General features: G+C 36.2%; 1 protein-coding gene and 1 pseudogene across 4 annotated transcripts in view; one reads left to right on the top strand and one right to left on the bottom strand.

Moving 5' to 3' along the window:
- ARHGAP28 (Rho GTPase activating protein 28) overlaps positions 1-24,066 on the top strand; it is a 176,339-nt gene that overhangs the window by 49,317 nt on the left and 102,956 nt on the right. The gene's annotated exons all lie outside the window — the stretch shown is intronic.
- LOC111743793 lies at positions 9,845-9,963 on the bottom strand (annotated as a pseudogene).

Below are 24,066 nucleotides of genomic sequence, written 5' to 3'. Positions count from 1 at the left end.
AGTTAAAAAAATACTACAGGACTTATCACTTGATCTCTCCCTGGAAATGGCAGCTCCTCCTCTTCTTCCTCCTCCCGCTCTCACTCCCTCCACCCCCAGTCCCTCCACCTCCTCTTCCTACAAAACAAAATACTATAAAGCATAATCTCTTGTTGCAAAAGGTAAATCTATAGAAATCCCTTACCAGTAAGAGGTTGCAATCTCTTCAAAACTGCTTTCTAATCTATGAAATTCAACAAATCAGAAAGCAATATTAGACAAACTCATTTTGAACTTTTTCAAGAAGTGGTATAACTTCCAACGTACAGAAGTGTCTGAGCTGCCAGAACATCTACCACTAGAAAGCTGCAGGTCCTGATGGTAATGCCAGGGGAGAAATTAGAGAAAGCGCACAGGACTTTTAGGAACACTGTTTCATTAATTTTTGCAAAAACTCCATGCATAAGTGGCTGTCCACAGTTTATGGATGAGGAAACTGAGGCATGGTGGAGTTACCTGACTTGACCAAGTTGATAGCTAAGCTGATAAGTGGCAGGGTAAGTATATGAAAGTTTGTTTGACTCCAAGGCCTGGGCATTTTCTCCCATAAAATGCCGAGTGAATGACAAATTCCTTATCTGTCTGTATTTTTCATTCTAGAGGTAATAAGAAAACTCTTTGAGGTTTTGGTGGAAGTAGCTGCAGGACAGAGAACAGTTCAGGGAGGCTGTGTCTCCTCATTAATGAGGCCCCCTGTTCTCTCTTCTCAGACCATTTTTACTTCCTTTTTTGACCTACTTTTTTGAAGAAGATAGTATCTATTCCTCTTCCCTAGTAATATGTAAATCTTGTCACTTGTGCTTTTGTGTGTCTGTGGGGGGTGAGGGGCGTACTATTATAAGAAAAGAAGGGAAGGAATCACATTACCTCTTAGGAACTGTAAAGTTTGAGAAGAAATGTATTACAGAGAATTATTGTATATTCTTAAACCCTAGGTGGATTCACCAAGCATTTTCAGTAATCTGTTTGCAATTCTCTTTCCTGAAGATTTGGTTTTGGGGTGGTTGCTTGAACACTTTGGATTCATAAACTGATTCATCTGTCAGAGTCTGGCTTAAATTCCACAACCCCTTTCTCCTTAAAGCACTATCTCACCATTTTCCTTACATCAGCCTCTTCTCCAAATTTTTCAAGTTACCAATATCTTTTCTTTAATATTTATGTACTCCCATATTCAGCAAGATGAGTATTCTTTATAAAAGCATTATCTTGTCTCCGGCTAGCATGTAGGCCCCATTGGATACTGATTGCCTCTTTTACCTCAGTAACATTCCTCCCCCATATCTAATACAGAGCTGGCTGTTAGTGTTAGTTGATTCATTGGTTCTATTATCCTCTTGTTGGTTCTATTTTTGTATCATGAGTCAACACAGATTGTTCTTCCCAAGACAGTTCTTGAAATATTTGAAGGCAGTGATCATGCTTCCTTGGAGTCTTCTAAAGTTCTCCAGTGCTTTTGGCATTTCACATGTGGCACGGCTTCTTGACAGTCTCTCTTCATCCATCTTGCTCTGAATTCAGTCCTGGCTGTCACCATCCCTCCTTAATGTGATGCCCAGAGCTGAATTTCAGTTCTGCTGCATTTAAGATAATCATCTCCCCTTTTCTGTATAATATCTTTCTATGCCACTTAAGATCCAGTTAGTTTTCTTGGCATACATGTAATGCATTTGGCATGTACTGACTTTGTATTTGGGCAGAATCTCTTCATTTTTTTCATATGAACTATATTCGTGCCAGAAATCAATCATCCTAAACATGTGCAGCTCAGATTTCTGAATTCCATCCTCGTTCCTAATATTTCATCGTGTTAGTTTCCGTCCATTATTCCACCCAATGGAGAGTTTCTTGATTTTTGGATTATTATTCAAAATAGCATCTCTCAATAATGGGTGTGTGAATTTTTCTCTAAACCTCAGTTGTCATATCTGGAAAATGGAGGTAGTAGTGCCTACCTTACATGGTTATCGTAAGGACTGAACAATGTGTAAAGTGCTTAGAATGGTGCCTGACACATAGTAGCTCCTCAGTTGTTAGCTATATTTATAGGTCCTCAGTAAATGTAACTTACCGAAGAAGCTTGGAATAACTTATGGACATGATTTTTTTGAACCCTCAAAACAGGACTATTCGAGAAAACATTTCTGAATTTATAGAGACAGAATTTGGAGAGGAACATTTTCCCAAATAGGCAATGGGAGATGGTCTCCAACCAGAGGCCAGACTCAGATTTGTTCGCTTGCAGTCATATATTTTCCGACATTTTTATAAGCACTGTGCATGTTTGCTGGTATCAAGTAGTGCAGGTAACCTGGAAAAACATGGCCTTCATGTTATGAACTGTGTTAATCAGCATTGTAATTAAAATACTTTATCGTTCGAAGCCTAATTTTGTGTGCCCATGGGCTGATATTTGCATTGTGCTTTGTACAGCATGACAAAAGAAATTGTAAGATATTTTTTTTCTTTTTATGAAGTATAATCTTTATTTCCTTGAAACAAAAAATGTTATGGTTCAGCAACATCAGAAACTCATGCGTATAACTTTTGACATTTACCATGGAGATAAGCAATCTTTAGCCTGATAACTCACTCTGACCTCAAATATAAGTGAAGGCCTACCAAGACTCTTGTGTTCAGTTAGGTAGTGTTGAGATGTTAAGAAGCGTAAGATAAAATTTCCATACTTAGATTTATTTGGAGGTACAACACATAGTGAATAAAATAATCATATAAGTCATGTCATATGGAAGTTCTGTACTCAGTGAGTTAGTAAATCAGTGGTGTAGAAAAGTGGGTATTATAAGAGCCTCAACAGGATAGTCGCTACAAACCTATCTCAGTTTTCTTTCCAAACTATCACTTTTAGAACTTCTAGAGACCAAAGAATACAAGTCTTGAGGACATAATCAATTAAGTAACAATAATTTATTTGTACAACGTGTTTCTTCTTTGAAAAATTTGCTCTACATTAAATAATAGTTTTAGATGTACCTGATGATGAGGATATAATAGCTAACACATTTGCTTAATTAGTTCTGATGATTACCTTATGGTATCCCATTTTTGAGACATGGGGAAATCGATCTTAAAGTGGACACATAGGTTATTACTTCAGTAAGAGGTAAATCTGTGACTCAATACTTGGGAAATAGTTTGCTCTCTGTAATTTGACTAAGAATTGATATAGAATTGTATAATTCACTCATAAATTGGTTGTTAGATGTCACAGCTTTAGGATTTTTTTTTCCATAAAGTTTGCATGTTACATTTCTAGTTTTAAAATAAATTAGCACAATGATGAAATCCACATGAAATGATTAACAATCCCTTAATGAACTCAAAGTTTCTTGTGAAATGCCTTGGAAACTTTATTGGCAGCTTCCTAAATCCTAAACATGTATGAGTGCTTTGAGTGTACTGTGGCATGCTTTTCAGTAATGAATAGAAGCGTCTCTAAAAATTGACTGTATTGTCCATTCAAAGGCAGCTATTTATCAATGACCACTGCTTGAGAAGTAGCAACACTGCAAGTAGCCTGTGGAGAAATACCCAAGGAACAGGGCAAGGAGTTCTGGCTTGAGGTCCTACTGCCTGAGTTGGAATCCTAGATTTTCCTTTTACCAGGTATAGGTAGGTCCTCAGGCCAGTGAAGAACTCTCTTTAAGCCTTTGTTTCTTAATCTGTAAAAATAAATTACAATAGTACAGATAGTATTTCTCACAGAGTGGTTGAAGATGTTCAACAGGTATTTTACCCAATGTTGGGCACTAGGGAGTGTTGCATATAATTACTGTGTATTAATGCATACACACTTGAGTCACTTCATTTTATTCTGTTTTAAATACCTTCGTGAGTGCTGTACTATCTGGATAATAGGGACTATTGCACTATCACAGGTTTTTCTAATGGATTTGGAAGACTATATTTTTTTTCAGGGTATCCCTTCCTTCCTCTTACAGTTACCACTTCATATCTGTAAGCAAAGCGCTGGCCTAACTCTGCAGCTTAGGCAGGGGTCAGAACGTCCGAAGCGACTTGCTGGTATTCTGGTATGTTCATTCCTTTGTTCTCCAGACCAGGTCTCAAAGAAAACTTGCCTGAGTATTATAAAAGCTTTTCCTTTAATGTCCATAACGTAGAATCATGCAGACATAAAAGCTCAGGCCTTTTCATAGGCTATTATAAAAATCAAACTTAGCTTGCTTCCAGGTATTACTGAAGGTTTCACTGTGTCCTGCATATAAAAACAATCCTGCACCATGTTATCGAGTAAATTCCCCCAAATTACAGTAGTAAGATAGAGGTAGAAGCTCTGCAGAGTTAAGCAGAGGTGTCCTCTTTGGGCTGTTCATCAGGGTTTTGGAATTCACTGATAGTAAATGAATAATATTTCTGGCAAAATTGTCATTTTCAGGGATCGTATACATTTATCACATTTCCTTGGGTAGAACAAGATTGCAAAAAGGCTTTATTTACCATGACTTCACTTGGTTTTCATAAACCGAATATAAACATTGTGTTTATATAATGGGGCTCCATGATGTTTTCATCTGAATTCTACATTTAAAGGTTTAGTATATAACTCCCAGGTTACAGGTATCTTGGGGCTCACAAAATAGCCATTTTATGAACATCAGCCCTGGCTCTAGGGCAAAGGTCACATTCAGTTGCTTACCAGTTCTTATGGAGAGCAGAAACATCTGCTTAATCTTGTATAGCATTTTGAACAACCTCTTTATCAGAAAAAATGTGTTAGTTAATGGCGAAAATCCATGCATAGGCCTGTAACAATTCTTAATTGCTTCAAAATGACTATGGTAAATGTATGTCTTTATAGCAAACCTCTGGCAGAAATTCCCCCATCTTGGTGTAAAAGTAAATTAAATGAGAAGCTACAACTTAACTAACATTGAAACTAAGAGTCTCTAGCTTATGCAAGAGAGATCCTTATGAACTGAAATAGTTTGGGAAACTCAGGGGAAATATGAGGATGCAATAAGACGTTAGAAAGGAGAGGTGAGCAGAAAGATCAGGTCCTGCTTGTAAGCAGTGAAGTTGCACGTGGCAGCCATCTTGTCATGTGTATGAGCAGGGCTTGATTGCACATTTCACCTCTTAGGCAGGACCAAAAACCTGGATAGGCCCAGGTGCTTCCAGGCAGGCCTAATGTTCCTTCAACATGGGCTGGACCTGTGAGGCCATCCCAGGTCTAAATTAGACCTCAGGTAAGATTAAGGTCAAGGCCAAATGGCCAACCAGAATCTGCTTCTCCATTGTTTGCAAAAGTCAGACCACAGAGCTGCTGCTTCTAGATAGAATTTGAACTTAACCGAATATTCATATATAACATTTAAGCAATGGAGACTGAGAAAATCAGTCTTGTAATACACATCAATTTCACAGTCACAGGATGTAATTTTTTTTTTTTCCTGGCAACAAATTTATATTCTAACTCTAATCCCCCATTTCTGACAGTAGAAAAATGTAATCTAGTCACAGCTACAGCCAGTCAGCTTCATCCAATTTAGTGTTTTTTAAATTGCTTCTGGTTAAAATTTAGAAATATTTGGGATCTTTCTTTTTTATGCCCCTCCTTCCACTCTGTGTTGTTGCTTTAAGCCAGTGTCTCTATATAGGCAATCAGGAGACCCATGTTCTAGGCCCTGCCTTCCTCCCCTGACTTCTCTGAGCCCTGATTTGACTCCCTGACACCAGTGGAATTGGATACAGGGTTCTCGAGATGCAAACATGGATCTGCGGGCATGGGCATGGCTCCCACCCTACTTTCTGTTATGAATTACCCACTCAGTAGCCCCTGCCATCAGGACCTTTATCTCCAGCCAGGAGTGTCTGTCAGACTGAGAATCAGTCTGTCTCCTTTTCCTTCTCTTTTGGGGCTAAAACCAATACCATTTAGGTAACTCAGGGAACTCCCAACCCCACCTACCTTGGCCTACCAAGCTCATCTCTACCCATTCTTCTTGTCCTCGTGATGTGGGATATTTCTGCAGCAGTCTCCCTTAATTCATGAAGAGAAGCAGGAATCAAACATCCTTCCAAACCTCTTGAGGAAACCTGTGATGACTCCAACTCCCACTTGAATACATCATGGCCTTATTCTGGGGGTGGGACACTGAGTGCATGGCCTCTAATTGCTTATAATGCTCTTTTTCTCTCCGGATTCTTCCCTTCTTCCCAGTTTGTAGTGGGGTGGTTAAGAAAAAAAAAAATGTTCTGACAGTTTATATCTCTTTTCAGAACTCTTTTGTCTCTCATTTGAGCTAGAGCCAAGGATTTGGAATCTTTCCTTTGCTGTTTTTTTGTTTTTGTTTTTGCTCTTAACAATCTTCCCTGGAGCAAGTGGTGAACTAGCTGTGCCATATCTATCTCTTGGAATATGGGATTAGCATAGGGAATGGAGGTGGTGGAAAGGGTACACATCAGTCAATATTATATCATATCACCCAAATCTAATGAGCAACACACACTCCTTGCAGTCTTTTCCAGGTAGCATTCAGACAGCTGTAGACTCTTCCTGCTTTAAGGATATTTACTGACTAATGAGCATCCAGAATAGGTTCTCACTTCCTTGAGATTTCAGATATTTGGGCTGCCCTCCACAACTAGGAAGGATTGCTGTGCTTAGTACTGTTACTGATGAGTGTGACATATCCTTCAGGGATGGGAGATGACACTTTCAGGGTGAAAGATACTGGTTTTTAAAATGTTGAAAATTCAAATATGAGGATTTGCTCTTTCCATTTTTTAATGCTTTCCCAAAAGCCTTGATTAGAGCTCTAATGAGGAATCCATATATATGCACACACACATACATAAATAATTAAAATCATATTTCTCTAAGAAACTTCTGGTTGGATTATTTTAGGAGCTGACTAGTCATGGCGCTTACTGTTTCTAATTTTCCTGGAGTCTGCTTTCTACCCCAAATCTTGGAAGTCCATCGGTGATATTGCATCTAAATTCTAAAAAGGAGTAGGAAGGTTTTAGGCAGAATGAAGACTGGTCTTCTTGCCTGCCCCCAGCCCCAACCTGCCAGTCCTGTCTCTCCAGGAGAACCCCTTAGGGGCCACTCAATTTTTAACTTCCAGAGCTGGTCTTTTAATGGCTTCCCAGCACTTCCTTTATGCCTTTTGCTTCAGGCATTCGTCTTGTTTTTCTTTTATCCTTAAAGCTGCCCCTGCTTATCAAGCCCTTTGAGGTTCTTTTCTTCCTAAAGATTGCCTACAGAAACAACACACACTCCTTGCAGTCTTTTCCAGGTAGCATTCAGACAGCTGTAGACTCTTTCTGCTTTAAGGATATTTACTTTTAACTATAGAAAAAAGTAAATTGCCAAATTGGTCAGAAGTTCCTGTGTTGGATAGTTCCCTGAGTCTTCCAGTCCTTTCTCCATTCTTCATTATTTTGTGTTCTGGGTCGCTCTCAGGAGTTCATCAACAAGCCCCCTTGTCCTCTAGGTCCCAGTTGGGTCTGGCCAATGAGGGCACAGGTAGGAAGGGAATGAAACTGGGTTTTTTATTCTTCCTCCCTTCCCTCGTAAGCACGAAGCGCCTGTGTTCCTTTATTCCAGATACCCAGGAACAGACCCAGGAACAGAGCTCTTTTCATGACCCCATTCCTTCTCCAGCTTCAGAGTTCTTTGGTTCTAGTAACCTCTCCCTCCTTTTGCCCCTTTTGGTCTGGGGGTGGTGGTAGCTCATCCTCCCAGTTGTTACCCTAAGGTCCTTCATTTTGTTCTTGCTGGTGACCTCTAATGCTGCTCACATCATAATGAAGTCTCAATTACCTTGTTTGAGTTTGCTATCTACTTCTTCCCAGGACCTCAATCAAATCCATGCAGTTACAGATTCTTACAGCACAGGTCCTGGGGCTGCCTTGCTACTTGAGCTATGTCTAAACTGTAGACTAGCAGTATTTGTAACCCCTGGGAGTTTTGTTGGAAAGCAGACGCTTAGGTTCTGCCTCAGACTTCCTGAATCAGAAACTGCATTTTCGCAAGATTTCCAGGTGATTTTAAGTGTACCTTAAAGATTGGGAAGTCCTGCTCTAGAGGTAAGCTTCTTTCTCAGGGAGTTAAGTGGCCAGGAATCCTGTTGGGTTAGAGCTTGCTATTCTGAATGTAATCTCTCATTTCTGGGGAAATCCCATAACTCTCCTTGGTTCTCCTGCCCTGCTTCCAACACCCCCCCAACCCCACCTCCCGCACCATGGAGCAAAGCTTACTTATATCCTTCTTACTGCACCCCTTATTTGTTTATGTAATGGTTTATTGAACCTATTCTAAACTCCAGGAAATGTCCTAGGTGTTAGGGATACAAAGAAGAATAAGGCAACACATCCCTGCCCTCAACTGGATAATTTAGTGAAGGAATGAAGACATGTTCATATGTTACTGGGACTCCCATGCTTTTTTTTTTTTTTTTTAATGAGTCTGTCTGCTTGTGTGCACTGGCCCTAAGAAATGCATGAGCAGGAGTTTGCAGTATAGAAAGAAAAATAGTTTTAATATTGAATTGACCAATACGGAAATGGGAGCTAATGCTAAAAAGCTGACTCCCTGATGGCATGTAGGTTACAGATTATATAGGGTAAAATCACAAGACACCATAGGTTAGGGGGTTTGGGCTCATGCTGGGAGCTAATTGATCAGAGGTAAATCTTTTCTTCAGGTCTTGAGGACAGGTCTGAGGTCTGCTTCTGTGTCCCTCTGTCTTGTCTCATGGGAAAGTAGCCAGGGGGTCGTTCCACCTTAGGGCTTATAAACTGAAACATAATTTAAGTCAAGATGTTATCTTTAGCCTGGCAGAGGTCCCCACTGTGTGACCAACCATTAGTCAGGTCCAGGCTACTGTCTTCTCTGCCTTGGGGGTTGCTAATTATCTTGGAGAAAGGCTAGGTCTCTGAGGGTTGGAGGAGAGAAAGGGGGTGGGAGGAGGAGAGGGGAGGGGAGGGGGGAGAGAGAGAGAGGAAGAGAGAGAGAGAGAGAGAGAGAGAGAGAGAGATGATTTCTAGAGCTAGAATTTAGAGTAAATTTAATCGAAGTCATAGGGACCTTTGGTTTCACATAGTCAGTGTCAAGATAGCAGGAGGTATGTGCTATATAACAGAGATAGGAACAGAATGAAGTGGAGACAAAGGCAAGAGTTATCAAAATTAAAGTTTGATGAATGTGCAGAAGTCCTTCTGTAAAATCCTGTGAAAGGCATTGTGTCTTCTCATTTTATTCATATTTGAAAATCTCGAATAAAGATATCTGATGGTAATCCTGTCCTCAAACTTCATCCCAATGCCACATTTGACAAATAGCAGTATCTCTCCCAGGAACAGCTAGCAATCTGTGGAGTCAGAGCTGTTTGTATTGCAGCAGCTGCTGAGCAGCAAATGCCTGTGGGCAGCCAGAGCCCTAAAGAAATTAAGGAGCTGATTTTTTCCGAAAGAAAATTCATAGAGAAAAACTAACTGATTATCTCATAAGCTATCTTTGAAATTAATTTCAGTGTTTGTTAAAGAATCTAAATCTCCCTTTATAAGGGTTCTCATAGGAGTTTCTAATTAGGTCCCCATCTCATGTCACCTGTATCACTTCCATTCAAGTCTCTGCATAATTCATGTGTATGAAATAACACAGATTCCAGATTACCCAAGCAAAATGAGGGAACCATTTTTCATAACATTCTGAATTTTTGATTATTTATTTATTTGGGAGGCAACCCTTGGTTGACTTCACAGATTGCAAGGACCTTGTCAGATTATAATCCCTTATTTTTAAAAATTTTTTTTATGCCTATAGCACTTGGTCTTCCTAGGTGGTCTCCCATCCAAGTACTAACCAGGCCTGACCGTGCTTAGCTTCTGAGATCAGACAGGATCGAGCTTGTTCAGGGTAGCATGGCCATAGACCCATTATGAATTTTTTAGAAACAAATATTGGCTTAGGGTTATGAGTATTGATTTAACCTTTCATTCATTCAATTATTCATCATTCAAGAGAACCAGTTGTATCACTCAAAATGTATTCTTTAACCCACAGTTTTGCTACCTCTTCCTGGCACTAGAACTGAGTGATGGAGAAAAGATATCTTTATCATTCTGATTCTTGAGCTTCATCCCTTTCTTCTTTGGCCCAGATAATACCTTCGACCAGCACATGCTGCTCCCTCCTCTCTGCTTCCTCTGCTTGCAAGCAGCTAGAACTTGGATTAACTCCTGTAAATACTTACAGGAGTTGATGCCCTGATTTTGTTCTTACATCTCTGTTATGTCATAGTCCTTACTGTATGGGAAATGAACCAACCGGTGGATCCTGGGAATTCCAAAGAAGTGGACAGAGTCAAGAAACTGAGAAGGGGACATCATCGTGCCTGTGATTTATAAAGGAGCTTCCATGTAAATGTGAGCACTAGCCTAAGATGGAAATCTGCAGGCTTTGCTGACTTTTCCAACTACTACCCAGTAGTAGGTTATGAAATTACTTTATTAGCATTTGAACAAAATGGAATGGAAGAGAAAGTACATCACAGTATATCACATATAATGAGACACATGAAATTTGATTTGTTGCATATATGACGTGTGTGTATTGGATAGAAACATAAATTATATTTCTTGATATGGGTAGAGGTTAAACATTTTAAAAAAATATTCCCCTACACAATGTTTGAAATAAGGAGAAGTTTCATTAGAGCTAGGGGTGAAATTGGGAGTCAGGCACTTTAAGTAGAACAGAAAAAGTTAGTTAAAATAGTATTTTGAGATCAAGTAACCAAGATTATGATTTTTGGAGTTGTTAGTTCATAATAAAGCTAAATTGCATTATTAGCCAGGATTGGTCACAAGTTTATGTGTTTTAAATTTCCCATTTTTTACCATTTTATTTTATTTCCCCCTTTCTTTAGTTTTTAGTAAAGAATTTTTTGAAAAAAATATTCTGTTCTATATATCTTAAGAAAAATTTAAAAGAATTTTTCTCGCTATGCCAGAGTCTAAAAAGAATAAGCATATAGCCAAATCAGGATAAACTGGCTACAATGAGGGTAAAGATGTGAGAACCCAAAGAAGGGAAAGCAACCAACCTTTAGGAAGGGAGGATTGGAACCCAGTGTCCCCACCGTTACCTGACTGTGTCCTTCTCACCACTATAGGCCTGCTAGATATCTTCTTAGGGTGACTAACCACATAGTTCTCTTCATTCTTTGAAACCATTGTTGATATCAATAGGTGAATTTCTGAAAAATGATGTAAGATTGTATCATTTAAAATGTGATTAGAAAGACTATAACAAATTCTCCCCACAGCAAGAACTGCCATTTAAAGCTATTAAAAGTTTGCTATGGTGGAGAAAAAAATCCCTAAAATAGCACATTTTCATTTTACAGCTCAGGTTATTATGCTAACTTTTTAAAAATTTCCAGACTTTTTCCTTTAGGTTAAAAATATCAAAATGTTCCAATATGGTCATTTATTCAGATTTAAATTTTGTGTTGAAAATATATTTTGAAAATAGGAAATAAATCAACTAAAATAAAAATTGGCATCCCTGGAGTGAAGAAAGTTCCTTAAACTACACTGTTATTTATCTTTCTTTGATACTAAGAATATATCATTTGTTCTCACTTTTTAGAAATGAGTTTAACAATGAAAATAGCCAAGAAGATACATGTTTTCTTCCAGGACATGGTCTACAATTGGGGAAAACTGTTTTTGTGTAGATTAGTGATTCTCAACAGTGGGAGCTTTCAAAAAATGCTGATGTCTGGGCTCCACCCCGGAGATTCTAATTCAGTTAACTGATCTAGAATGTGGCCCAGGCATTAAGATTTTAAAAATCTGTGATGTGCAGTCAAAGTGATAGTACCTTCAGTATGAATCTGGTGTCTCGGCTTCCCATAGGTATTTCCATGGGCATTTTGATTTACTTCTCAAAAATACAGTTTTAACTAAAGTTATGATTTTTTTGTTTGTTTGTTAAAAGTGTTAGGCATAACTCTCAGACTTCTGCATTTTAAATATATAGGCACAAGAGATTTTTTTTAATGTTAAAGTTTAAATTATCTAACAATCTCCAACAGTTATCAATCACTGCTAAATCCAGCTATCATTTCCTCTTTAACTTGAGTAGTTCTGCTTTAGCATATTCTGGTTCCTTCTGCCTTTTGTGTAGTCAGAAATTATAGCTCGGCCTCAGTTTTTTCCTGCCAAATAGGTATCTGAGGTGCTTGCTGATTTTCTTCCTACAGCTTTTGACTACATACATTAGTTTGATCATTTATCAGATTACTTTCTGAGTACCCATTGTGTGCCAGATTTTGTTATCCAGGGCTTAGTATACAAAGATGACTAAGACACAGTATTTTCCCAGGAAGAGGAAATTCTGTGGCCATTTCTCTCATACCAAGATATAAGTGTGAGACTATCCACAACAATGTTTGGGAGGAAAGTCTAAGTGGCTCCTCACTCTGTCAGCAAATGCTTCAGGGAGGTAATGGCATTTGAATCGAGTCTTAAGGATAAATACATTACTTGACCTGGGAGCAAAAGGCAAAAAGGACATTCCTATCAAAGAAAACAGCCTTGCAAAAAATGCCATAGACCATAGCTTGTTCGAGCAAAGGTGAGGTCTCTTTGTTAGTGAGGAATTGCAGGGGATGAGACTGAATAAAACAGATTTAGGAGGGAAGCTGTCCAACCTTTTTATGACATGCTTATGTGTTTGCTCCTCGACCTTTGCATGGTAGGGAGCCAGTAGAAAGGGAACAGATCTACATTTCGAAAAATTCATCTAATAGCATTTTGGAGGATAGACTGGCAGGAGACGTTTCAGGAAGCAAGGAAAGTGTATTGGGAGGCTGAACTATGGTACAGGCACTATTGACAAGACGTGAAAAGGACTTAAAATAATTATGTATAGGAAAAATATGAGCACTGTGGAAAATCTGGACGATAACAACAAAAAGAAAACTAAGAGAAAAATACAAATCATCTATAATCCTTTCACCAGAGGTAGCCATCACTGATGATTCATTCCATTCATTTTTCCCTGCATATTTCATATAGTTAAGATAATTTTCATTTAACACTATGAAAAGCATTTTTATTATAATAAAGACATTCCATTAGCAAATTTAATGGCTACAAAAAAACTTTCGTATGGAGGCACAATAAAAATACCAAACTGTTCCCTTAGTTGGTTGATTCCACGGTTTCAGAAAAAAACTTTTATTTAACATCTTTGTACCTAAAGTTGTCTAAAAATTATTATTTTCCTAGACTATATAACAAGTAGAATTAATGAGTTAAACCACACTTAACATTAAGATTTTAATACTACTTTATTGTCTTTCAGGAAAAGTAAATACTTGTGCTTTAGTTTTCAGAAATATTCAAGATATAGCATAGTTTGGTTGCATTTGGTGAAGAATTGCTCTGGGAATTAAAAAAAATGATGATTTAGTCTAAAATGATTCCAGTTTTCTAATTTAGCAGACTTGGTAAATTATATATCATCACTAACCAAGAAAAACAAGAATATAGGTGGAGCTGACTTTGCAGGGAAGATAATGAGTCCCTTTTTGGACTTGCTTCATTTGAGATACTGCACTGATAGAAATCCGAGTACTACACAGTGGACAAATGAAAATGTGGTGTGAAATTCAGAAAAATAGTTGGAAAACTCAAGGTCTGGATTTGAGAACAATTTAGCAAATAAGTGTTAGTCATAGAAGTAAGCTGGAGAGAGAAATTAGTAAGAATAAAGGGGCAGGGATGCAACTCTGCTGCTTTTAAGAGTTGGGTACAAGAGGAGCCAGTGAAATAGACAAGAAAGAGTGTTCAGGAAAACCAGGAAATGGCAATGTCACTGAAGCCAAGAGTGAGAGATTTTTCAGAAAAGGAAAGAATGGTCTACAGCTCTGGCTCTCAACCCTGTCAGACACACTGTCTCCTTTACCATCCCAAAATGAAATTTATAGGTAATAATAACCTTCCTATGCACACAATTTAAAAAATCAATATAATGTTGCAACTTTAAAGGAAGAAATAAAAGGAAAATATATTTTATAAAATAAGTATTTCCATCTTAAACATTGGGACATGACTAAACAAGATGACAGGATAGAGTCAGATGGTTGCTCTGATGTGCAAAACTACCATGAATGGGGATGCTGCAAATGGTGACTAGTCCACACGAGCTGTATTGTAGTGTTGCTGCACAAGACCTGAATTTCCAGAATGCTAAATATTTGAACAAAGCAAAGTACAGTTTTCCCTCAACCTGCACTATAATTGTGTTGCAGGAAAAATCTGTGTATAAAAAAAATATATTAAGTCTGAAACTGAATCAGGCTCTAGGTTCTGAGAATTATAAACAGATCTTTAATCTGTGGTGAAAGTCCGCCAAGGTATTTTAAAGGTATGTGTGACACAGGTTAATTCTTTCATGGTGTAAGACCATCCATGGCACTGTAGGACTCTTAGCATTCCTGGACCTGCCAATTAAATACCAGTAAGGCCCCAGTCATTTTGACAATCCAGAATCTCTCCCACAGCATTCCTGAGCACTCCCTGTAGAGTGACACAGTCCAAGAGAGAAGCATGGGTTCACAGCATGGGTCCCTCCTTAGTTTTTAGGGTTATTTAGACTTTAGAGCTCAGGGTAGGTAAGAAGTAGAGGGCGGATAACATAATAGCGTAGTAATTGTGACCTCTATAGAACTCTGTGGTCCTTTCTCCCTAATCAGATCATAGAGTTTTTTCACTGTTGCTACATAAATTACTGCAATCCCTTCCTTCCTCTCTTAACTATACATTCTTAGGTTAATTCATTAGACACACAAGCATTGCAGGCTCCCTGTAGTAATGGCTCTAATCTAGTGAGTTTCCTGCTTACTCACAAACAAAATCTGTTTCTTAAAGCTGCTTCCAGACTGATGCTTATAATTACCTGGTTCAAACTTGTATTTTAAACATTAAGCAGAACATAATGAAGATCTTAAAAGAAACACCTCAGCTATTCTGGGGGATTTGTGTGGCATTTAAACTGATCATTTGGATGCAAAAACTGTCCACATTTTTTTCCAAAAGACCACTTTAAGTCGTGTGACCTTGGGCAAGTCATTTAACATCTGGAGCATCCATTTCTTCGTAATTAAAATAGTAATGAGACATGATCAATGTGAAACCCTAAAATGCTGTAAAGTATAATGTCTATAGCAGTTATGAACCATGATTGACCATAGGAAACCTTGGCATGTAAAGTAGGTAAGATCTTCTTATACTTGAAATAAGGACACATGAGGAAAGTTGCTTCTCCAGTATTTCTTTGAACTGTTATTTTAGGTATTCAGACCATGGATGGTCTTCTTACATACACCTATATTTCATTTCATGTTTATTTTTTCCTCTTCTTTCTGTCTTCTCATGACAAAGGAAATGAGCATATTTGGTGTGGAGAGAAATAGTGTAGAAAAAAATTTAGAGCTCTGGAGACTAAGGTCTGACTGAAAGAGAATAAAGAATTGCAGTCGATTTTCAGAGAACTGTTTAAATGTCTTTCTCTACTCTCCTTCCTTCCCCTACTTCAGTTCCATGTGAAGCCATACTGTGAATTATAAAACACAGTATGTGTTTCTTGGCAGTGACATTTAAAAGATGATAGGTTACCCTTTGTTTGTTTTCATCAGTAAAGGATGCATATCGACTTCCAAATATGCTAAGGATTTGATTTAGACTTGCCATTTGTTCAGGGAGACCCATGAAGGTTAAGGGTAATCAAGAAGGACATTAGAAAATACAATTGAGCATATGAATGGAAAATTTTACACCCAAACTCATTCATCAGTATGAGAGTGTTTTGGATTACTTGCTCAAGGGTCTATTAGATCATCCGTGCAATGGATATGAAGGAGAGAGAGTGATTATACTTTGTACATTCTGTACAATGATAAAATTAATATTCTTTATTCATTTTCAATTAGGAAAAACAAAAATATGAGATTAGAAACACTGTTAAACTGTTCTTTCACTTAAAGTTCAACAACATTTCTCTGAGAGAGTATGTATGTTGCGTAATTCTAGACTTACGGTATTATAAAATAAATGTACAGAAAATTGTGCTTAAAATAGCTGCCAAGTTTGTTCTATATGTTCTGCAGCATATCTCACTGCACATGATGAACACTTCTGCCAACCCCATCTGATCCTCCCCACAAACTCAGTTTCATAATAGACGAGCAAATGTTGTTCGAATCCATTTTTTCCTTTATAATGCAATAAGTAAATCAGTGGCTTTTGATTAATGGTTTATCCTGACTGCAAAAACATTGGAGAAATTATTGATTTTTAAAATCGGCCCATTGATCTTTGGCATGTAATAGGAAAATGGGGCAACAGTCCCGTGAATTGCACAAGGGTCTTAGAACTAATCAGTCCCAGCAGGAATAATCTGATCCTTCCCCGGCCAGTGTCATCATGTTGCTGTTCTGTCCCTCATAGGACATAGCTATGCTCCAATCATTTTGTTTTAGAGTCAATTATCTTACTTAACTTGCAATATTAAAAATACACAATGGTTTTCAGTTTTTCTTGTACATAGTTTAGATTCACTAAAGGGTCCGAGGCCTTTATTTCAGCTCCTGCTTTTCTTGAACCTTGGAATTTTAAAATCACATGACCAATTTAACTTTTTGATTACACTTTTTCTTAGATATAGGAAGGAAGACTAAATACCTTAAACTTTCTGGAGAAATCAACTAAAACACTGAAATTTTATTTTCACACATTGTTATTAAGAATATTTTCCTGCATATTTATTTTATTAAAGGCTAATTTTCTAAATCTAGTAGTAGAACTCATGAGCAATGTCCTCTCTAGAATACAAAGATTCAGACTCAGAGTATGGAAATAGCACAAGCACGTTTAGGTTGAGTCTTCCATTCTTCCTGAGGTCCAGCAAAGAGAGTCAAATCTTAGAGCTTCTGAGTGCCCCAGGAGGGCACAGCTGTGGTCCTGGTGGAGAAATGGGAAGAGTATTGTTCTAACATGGCTTCTCAGGAAACAGCCTGTTCCCTTAATCTGGGGACAGTCTGGAAAATGGATGGATAAAAATGCTTAAAATGTATAGTAGCATGCAAGGGTGATATTACAAATATTTAATAACCCTTAGAAAGATCCGAGTACTTACAAAAGCAACAGGCTCCAGTAGTAGACAGCCAGCAAGGCTCTACTAGCAAGCACTCACTGGAAATAATTTCTAACAGGTGGTAGCAGAGCACATAGCTATGTATATGTAAAAATAAAATCACATTTTTTTTTTTTTCAGAAAATATCGAGGTCACATGGGGCTTGCCTTTCTCCATTACAAATGTTCATCTTCCCTCTCTTTATTCCTGATTGAGAAAAATAGGACTCTGTTAAACTTGAACCCATGCCTTCCTACCCCCTTGGCAGCCCTGCTTGATACCCGCCATCACCCCTTCTTCCAATCTCTCCTTTTCAAAAAGCTTCCTGCCCTGTGCCTTCAAAGATACTCATATCTTCCTGATTCTAAGTCAGTAACCACTTATCTGAGTACAGGGTTTTCTATTTGACATGTTAGTCATTTCTTCAGAGAAGGTAGGTTAGTCATTTCTTAATGAAGCCAAGCCAAGAAATGCAGTGGTAACCAAATCACTGTACTCTTTGGAAGTTAATCTCTCTGTTTCTTGTTTTCCCCTCTGAATTCTGTTAAGTTCTTTGTTGTCATTTTCACAAATTAACCTCATTGCAATATCCTATAGATCTTATAAATAATGAGATCGGCAAGTTAACTTATTTAACAAAATTCCACCTGTCAGATCTTTGGTGAATAAAAAAAGGACATAATCCTCTGTCAGTTTAAAAACTACCTAGTTGTGTTTCTTCTCTTCTTATGTACACACACACATACTTCTGTGATTTTATATTTCATTCAATATTAATTTAAAAATTTAAATTAATAAATAACAAATGGAAAATGAGAAACAAACATTAGCCAGGGTGGCTGGTTGTTAGAGAGTCTGGAAACATGATGACAATAAGATAAGGTTTACCTAGGCAGACGTAAGAGCTTGCCAGAGGGAAAAAATTTTTATACGTCTATGTCCAATAAATACTTATAGAAAGTAAATAGGCTTTAGGGGGCCAGATTGGTCCCTGACTTGTTCGTTTATTACCATTCAGTTGTTACATAAGATTAACTTTCTGTGTGGCAAGGTATATCCACTTTCAAAATCTGTCCTACTTTGTGGAAGACAGCTTTTTTTTCCCCCTTTGACATCAGTGTACCCTACCTGAAGCAAGACTTTAGAAGCGGAAAAAAAACAAAAACAAAAACAAAAACAAAAACAAACAAACAAAAAAGCCCTAGATCATTTCAGTGCTTTTTGGAGTTTGTTCTGTGTCACTTTGAGACTAGAAAAGAAAAGATGGCTGTCAACTCACAGATTTCTGCCTTCCAGATGCTCCCTTTCCAGATGCTCTACTGGCTAACACATCTGCCTTTGCTTCAGAATGTTGTCTGAGCTCAGAATATCCTGGCAGCTGTCTGTGGGGCAGTGCATATAACTTAGGCACTCTGGATTTCCATAAAAGTTTACGTGATGTATGTCCTCCTCCCTCCCTCTCGTCTTCTGTTTCCCTTTCTTTTCCAAAATAGCATACCTTTGTTATCTTTTTGGAGTTGGCACTGCCTGCAACTGATTTCTACAATTTGGAGGTCTGTGAGAGAAAGGAAATTAGAGAACAGTGATTAACCTAGAGTTTTTAAAAACAAGGTTTTTGCTTTGTTTTGTCTTATTTTGTTGTTTTTTCCCCCCTAGGGAAAGCTTGAATTTAAAAGAAAAGCTTTAAATTTGGAATGAGGAAAATTCAATAATAAAATTCAAATTTCTCTAGAACACATAAAAACATAAAATTATTAAACCTATAAAATGATTTTCTGAAACCTATTTCTTTAATACAACATTTACTTAAGAAAGAATTTCTACATATACCTACAATTCATCCATTTTTATGCATTTAATATTTACTCATATGAAGCAGACATCATGCCAGGGCCTGTATTCTATAGGATTTTCTACATAGGTGATCATATTATCTGCATATAAAGATAGTTGCCTTCTTTCTTTGCAATCTGGATGCCTTTTCTGTCTTTTTCTTGCCTGATTGCGCTGGTTAGAATCTCCAATACAATCTTAAATAAAAGTGGTTAGAGCCATCATCTAAGTCTTGTTTTTGATCTTTGGAGGAAAGTACTCAGCCTTTCACTATTAAATATGATATCAGCTATTTTTCCTAGATGCCCTTACAACTTGAGGTAGTTCTATTTCTAATTTGCTAAGAATTTGTTTTTTTTACAGGAATGGATGCCGGATTTTGCCAGATACCTTTTTTTGCATCTATTACAATGATCATGCAGTTATTTTTTACTGTTAATATGATGACTAATATGATGGTGACTATGTATGATGAATTAAATGAATAAAAATTTTCAAATGTTAAATCATCCTTGATATCTCAGGATGAGCCCACTTGGTCATGATATAGTGTCCTTTTTATATATTTTTGGATTTAATTTGCTAAAATTTGTTAAGAATTTATGCATCTATATATGTGGGGAGCATTGGTCTGTGATTTTTCTTTTTTTGTGGTATCCATCTCATTTTGGTATTTGGGTAATTCTGACCTCATAAAGTAAATTAGTAAATGTTTCTACCTCTTTAATTTTCTGGAAATGTTTGTGTAGAATTGGTATTATTTCTTCTTTAAAGGCTATGTGGAATTCTCTGGTGAATCCATCTGGGCTTGGAATATTTTTTGTGGAAAGGTGTTTACAAATTTGATTTTCTTAGTAGATAAAGGGCTATTCAGGTTATCTATTTCTTCTTGAGTGAGCTTTGGTAGGTTATATCTTAAAAGAAATTTGTCCTTATCTCTAAGTTGTTGAAGTTATTAGCTTAAAGTTATTTATAATATTCATATATTACATTTTAATATCTATAAGATGTATAGTGATGTCACTCCTTTCATTCCTGATATTGCTAATTTGTGTCTTTTCTCTTTTTTACTAATCTGTCTGGATAGAGGTTTATAATTTTATTAAACAAGCATTTGGTTTCATTTTCTGTTTTCTATTTTATCACTTATAGTTCTGATATTTGTCATTTTCTGTTTTTTTTCTTTGGGTTTAATTTACTCTTTTTCTAGTTTCTTAAAGTGGAAGCTGAAACTATGAGTTGGATAGTTTTCATCTCTTTTGTAAGTATGGGTGTTTAATAATATAAATTTCCCTCCAAACACTGCTTTAGTTGTGTCCCACAACTTTTGTGATGCTATGTTTTTAATACTTTTATACTTTATAGTTTCATCTTGCTTTCTCTTTGACCCATTGGTTATTTAGAAGTATGCTCTTTAGTTTTGAAGTTTTCCAGGGTTTTCTACATATATTTTTGTTATAGATTTTTTCACTTAATTCAGTTGTAGTCAAAGAACATGTTTCTATGACTTGAATTCTTTTAAATTTATTGACAGTTGTTTATAGACCAAATATTACCTATATTGGTAATGGTATGTGTACACTTGAAAATAATATATATTGTGCTATTGGTATTGAAGTGTTTTATAAATGTCAAGTAAGTTGTCTTTTATATACTTATTGATTTACTCTCTACTTGTTCTGTAAATTGTTGAAGAAAGAGTTTTGAAATCTCTTACTACAGTTGTAGTTTTTGTCTGTTTTTCCTTGCTGTTCTGTCAATTTTTGCTTTATGTTTTTTGAAGCTCTGTTATTAGATACATAAAAGTTTAAGGCTGTTATTTCTTCCTCATTGACATTTTTGTTACTATAAAATGATTTTATTAATCTGTAGTAATAATTTTTGCTCTATAATCAACTTTTTCTGGTATTGATATAGCCATCCAGCTTTCATTAATTTTTTTAGCATGGCATTTTTTTTGTATGTCCTTTTACTTTTAACCTGTTTGTCTTTACGTTTAAAGTGAATTTTTTGTCAATGGTTTTTCTTTTGTGTCTTGCTTTTTAAAACTAATCTAGCAACCTGCTTTTTGATTGGGAAATTTAAACTAGTTATATTTTAATGTAATATGATTGGGTGTAAATTTACTATTTTTATATAGGTTTTGTATTTGTCTTTTTTATCCTCTTTTTCCTCCTTTTTGGGGTTTCTTTTGGATAAATTGAGTAATTTTTACTAAATAGCTCTTTATCGTGTTAACTTAATGATTGCTTTAAGCTACATATAATTTTTAACTTATAGTCTACTATCAATTAACATATTTTTACTTAATACATATTATAGAGTAATATTAATATTATTAATATGAAATAATATTCTGTTATTTTTGTTTTAAACTTTAGAGGAGACTGAAGTAACAAGATAAAAGTTTTATATTTACCCCTGTATTTACCATTTTTTATGCTCTTCATTCCTTTGTTTAGATCCATATTTCTATCTGGGATCATTTTTCTTCTTCTCGAAAGATTTCCTTGTAGAAAAGTTTTGTTGCTAATAAATCTTTTATCTTTTATGTCTGAAAAAAACCTTTATTTCCCTTTTATTTCTGAAAGATATTTTCACTGAATATATAATTCTAGGTTGATAGTTTTTTCTGAAAGATACGTTTTTTCTGAAAGATAGTTTATTTCTGAAAGATATTTTCACTGAATATATAATTCTAGGTTGATAGTTTTTTCTGAAAGATACGTTTTTTCTGAAAGATAGTTTATTTCTGAAAGATATTTTCACTGAATATATAATTCTAGGTTGATAGTTTTTTCTTTAAGTATTTAAAATGTATCGCTCTGCTAATTTTTGGATCGCTTTGTTTCTAACATGAAATCTGCTGATATCTTTTTTTTGTTCCTCTGTTCATGATGTTTTTGTGTTTTACTCTGAATGATTTTAAGATTTTTTTTTTTTTTTAATAATTCAATTCAATTATGATGTGCCACAGTATACTTTTTTATGTGTTTCTTATGCTTAGAGTTTATTGAGGTCTTTGGATCTATGGCTTTAGAGTTTTTATCAAATTTGGACATTCTGTTTGGGTCTTTTTAAAATCTTCCATGAAGTTACTTAAGATGTCAGTTTTTCCTCTAGCTTCTTCAACATACAAAATAAAGTAGTAATAACTGTTTTAGTGTCCTTGCTTATTAATTCTCTCATTGTCATTTCATTGTTTCTATGTCATTTCTAGGTCTGTGTGTATTGACTGAGTTTTCTACTCATTACAGGCCATATTCTCCTGCTTGCCTAGTGATTTTTTATTGGAATTAATTTCGTGAATTTTATCTGAATATTTTTATATTTTTATAATTTTTTTTTTCCTGGGACTTGAAAATGATTTCATCCTATTGTATCTTGCTTTTAAGATTTGTTGGGTGGGACTAGTCTAAAAAAGAGTTTTCTCTACTTTAAGGTAAAATGTTTCTGAATACTCTATCCAAGATTCTGTAAATTATGAGTTTTTCCACTTTGGCTGCTGGGAACACAAACTATTTCTGGCCCTCTGTAATTCCTGGGTATACTTTTCTCTAAATCTTTTGGTGATTTCCCCTGGCCTAGGGTAATTTCTATTAATGAATTTGCTGATCAGTATAAAGCTGAAGACCTGAGGAGGATCCTCTGAGGATCTCCACAGTTCTCTCTTTGGCAATCTCTCATCTTCATTACTTTTCTCTGTGAGTTCCATTGCATCCTTGAGTTCCAGCTCCATCTACTAAACTCAGAGACCAGCAGGCCCAGCTGATTTCCCTGTCCCTGCACCATGGCCTGGAAGTTCTTGTTAGGCCTGAAGCTGGAGCCATTGTAAGACTCAGTTTGTTTGCTTTCTGTCTCTCAAAGATCACTGTTTTTAATTTCCTGACATTCAATATCTCTATAATTGTTTAATGTATTTCGTATGTCTTTTTTCTTCTTTATTTCAGGCAGGAAGTAAATCTGGTTCCTGTTACTTCATCTTGGCTGAAAGTTGACACATTTATTAGACCACCTGACATCCTCCTGTTGGTTCACAGAGGCTCTCTTTATTATTTTTTTTCACTCTCTCTTCTCTGTGTGCTTCTGTTTGTGCTGTTTCAATTGGTGTGTCTACAAGCTTACCAATCTTTTTTATCTCTGGGGTCTAATCTATTGTTAATTCTACGCAGTGAATGTTTTATTTCACATATTGTATTTCTATGTATAGAAATTTCATCTTTTATATCTTATATTTCTTTTTTATGATCATGTTTTATTTTAAGTCCTTATTTATTTTGAATATTGTTGTTACAGCTGTTTTAACATTTTTTCTGCTTATTCCATCATCTCTGTGTCATTCTACTAACTGATTTTCTTCTAGTTATGAGTCATCTTCCTTCATGATATATCTATTAATTTATATCAGATACTTAAAGTTGTGAATTTTAGGTTGCGAATTGGTAGATTTTGTAGTATTTACTGTTGTGTTTTTAAAAAGAATTTACAGATTTATTTTGGCAAACATTTATTTGTGGATTTTTAGGAGAGATAAGTGCATTCTAGAGTGGTGTCTAGCTAGGGTAAATTTAACCTTACCAGTAAGGCATGAAACATCTAAGGTTTCTACTGTATGCTTTATGCATTCAGCCACATCTCTTTAGCTGGTACAGTCTGTTATTCTTTCACAGCTGGAAGCAGAAGTTCACCTGATATGTTTTAAATAATACACACATTCCTGGCCCTTTGTGAGCACTGGAGTTTTTTTGGATTATAGGTCTTTGATTATATTCCTAGGATTTAATTTTTACCTGTTTTTGTAAAGATTCAACGTATGTAGCCTTGATGGCTATTCAACCACAGAGTTAAGGCACTGTATGCTAATTTCTGGAGCAGTTTTGCTTCATAGATCTTGCCTTTCTGGTGATCTGACCAGCAAATTTTAGCTGACTCTGCTTTTCTGAGCTTTGATATCTGCTCTTTCACCTCAGTGAGATGACTTGGTTCTGTTCAGGAT

The sequence above is a fragment of the Pteropus vampyrus genome, unplaced genomic scaffold (genome assembly GCF_000151845.1).
Source record: "Pteropus vampyrus isolate Shadow unplaced genomic scaffold, Pvam_2.0 Scaffold122, whole genome shotgun sequence".
Taxonomy (NCBI): domain Eukaryota; kingdom Metazoa; phylum Chordata; class Mammalia; order Chiroptera; family Pteropodidae; genus Pteropus; species Pteropus vampyrus.
Note: the sequence above shows the minus strand (reverse complement) of the source record. Positions and strands in the feature narration are given on the sequence as shown.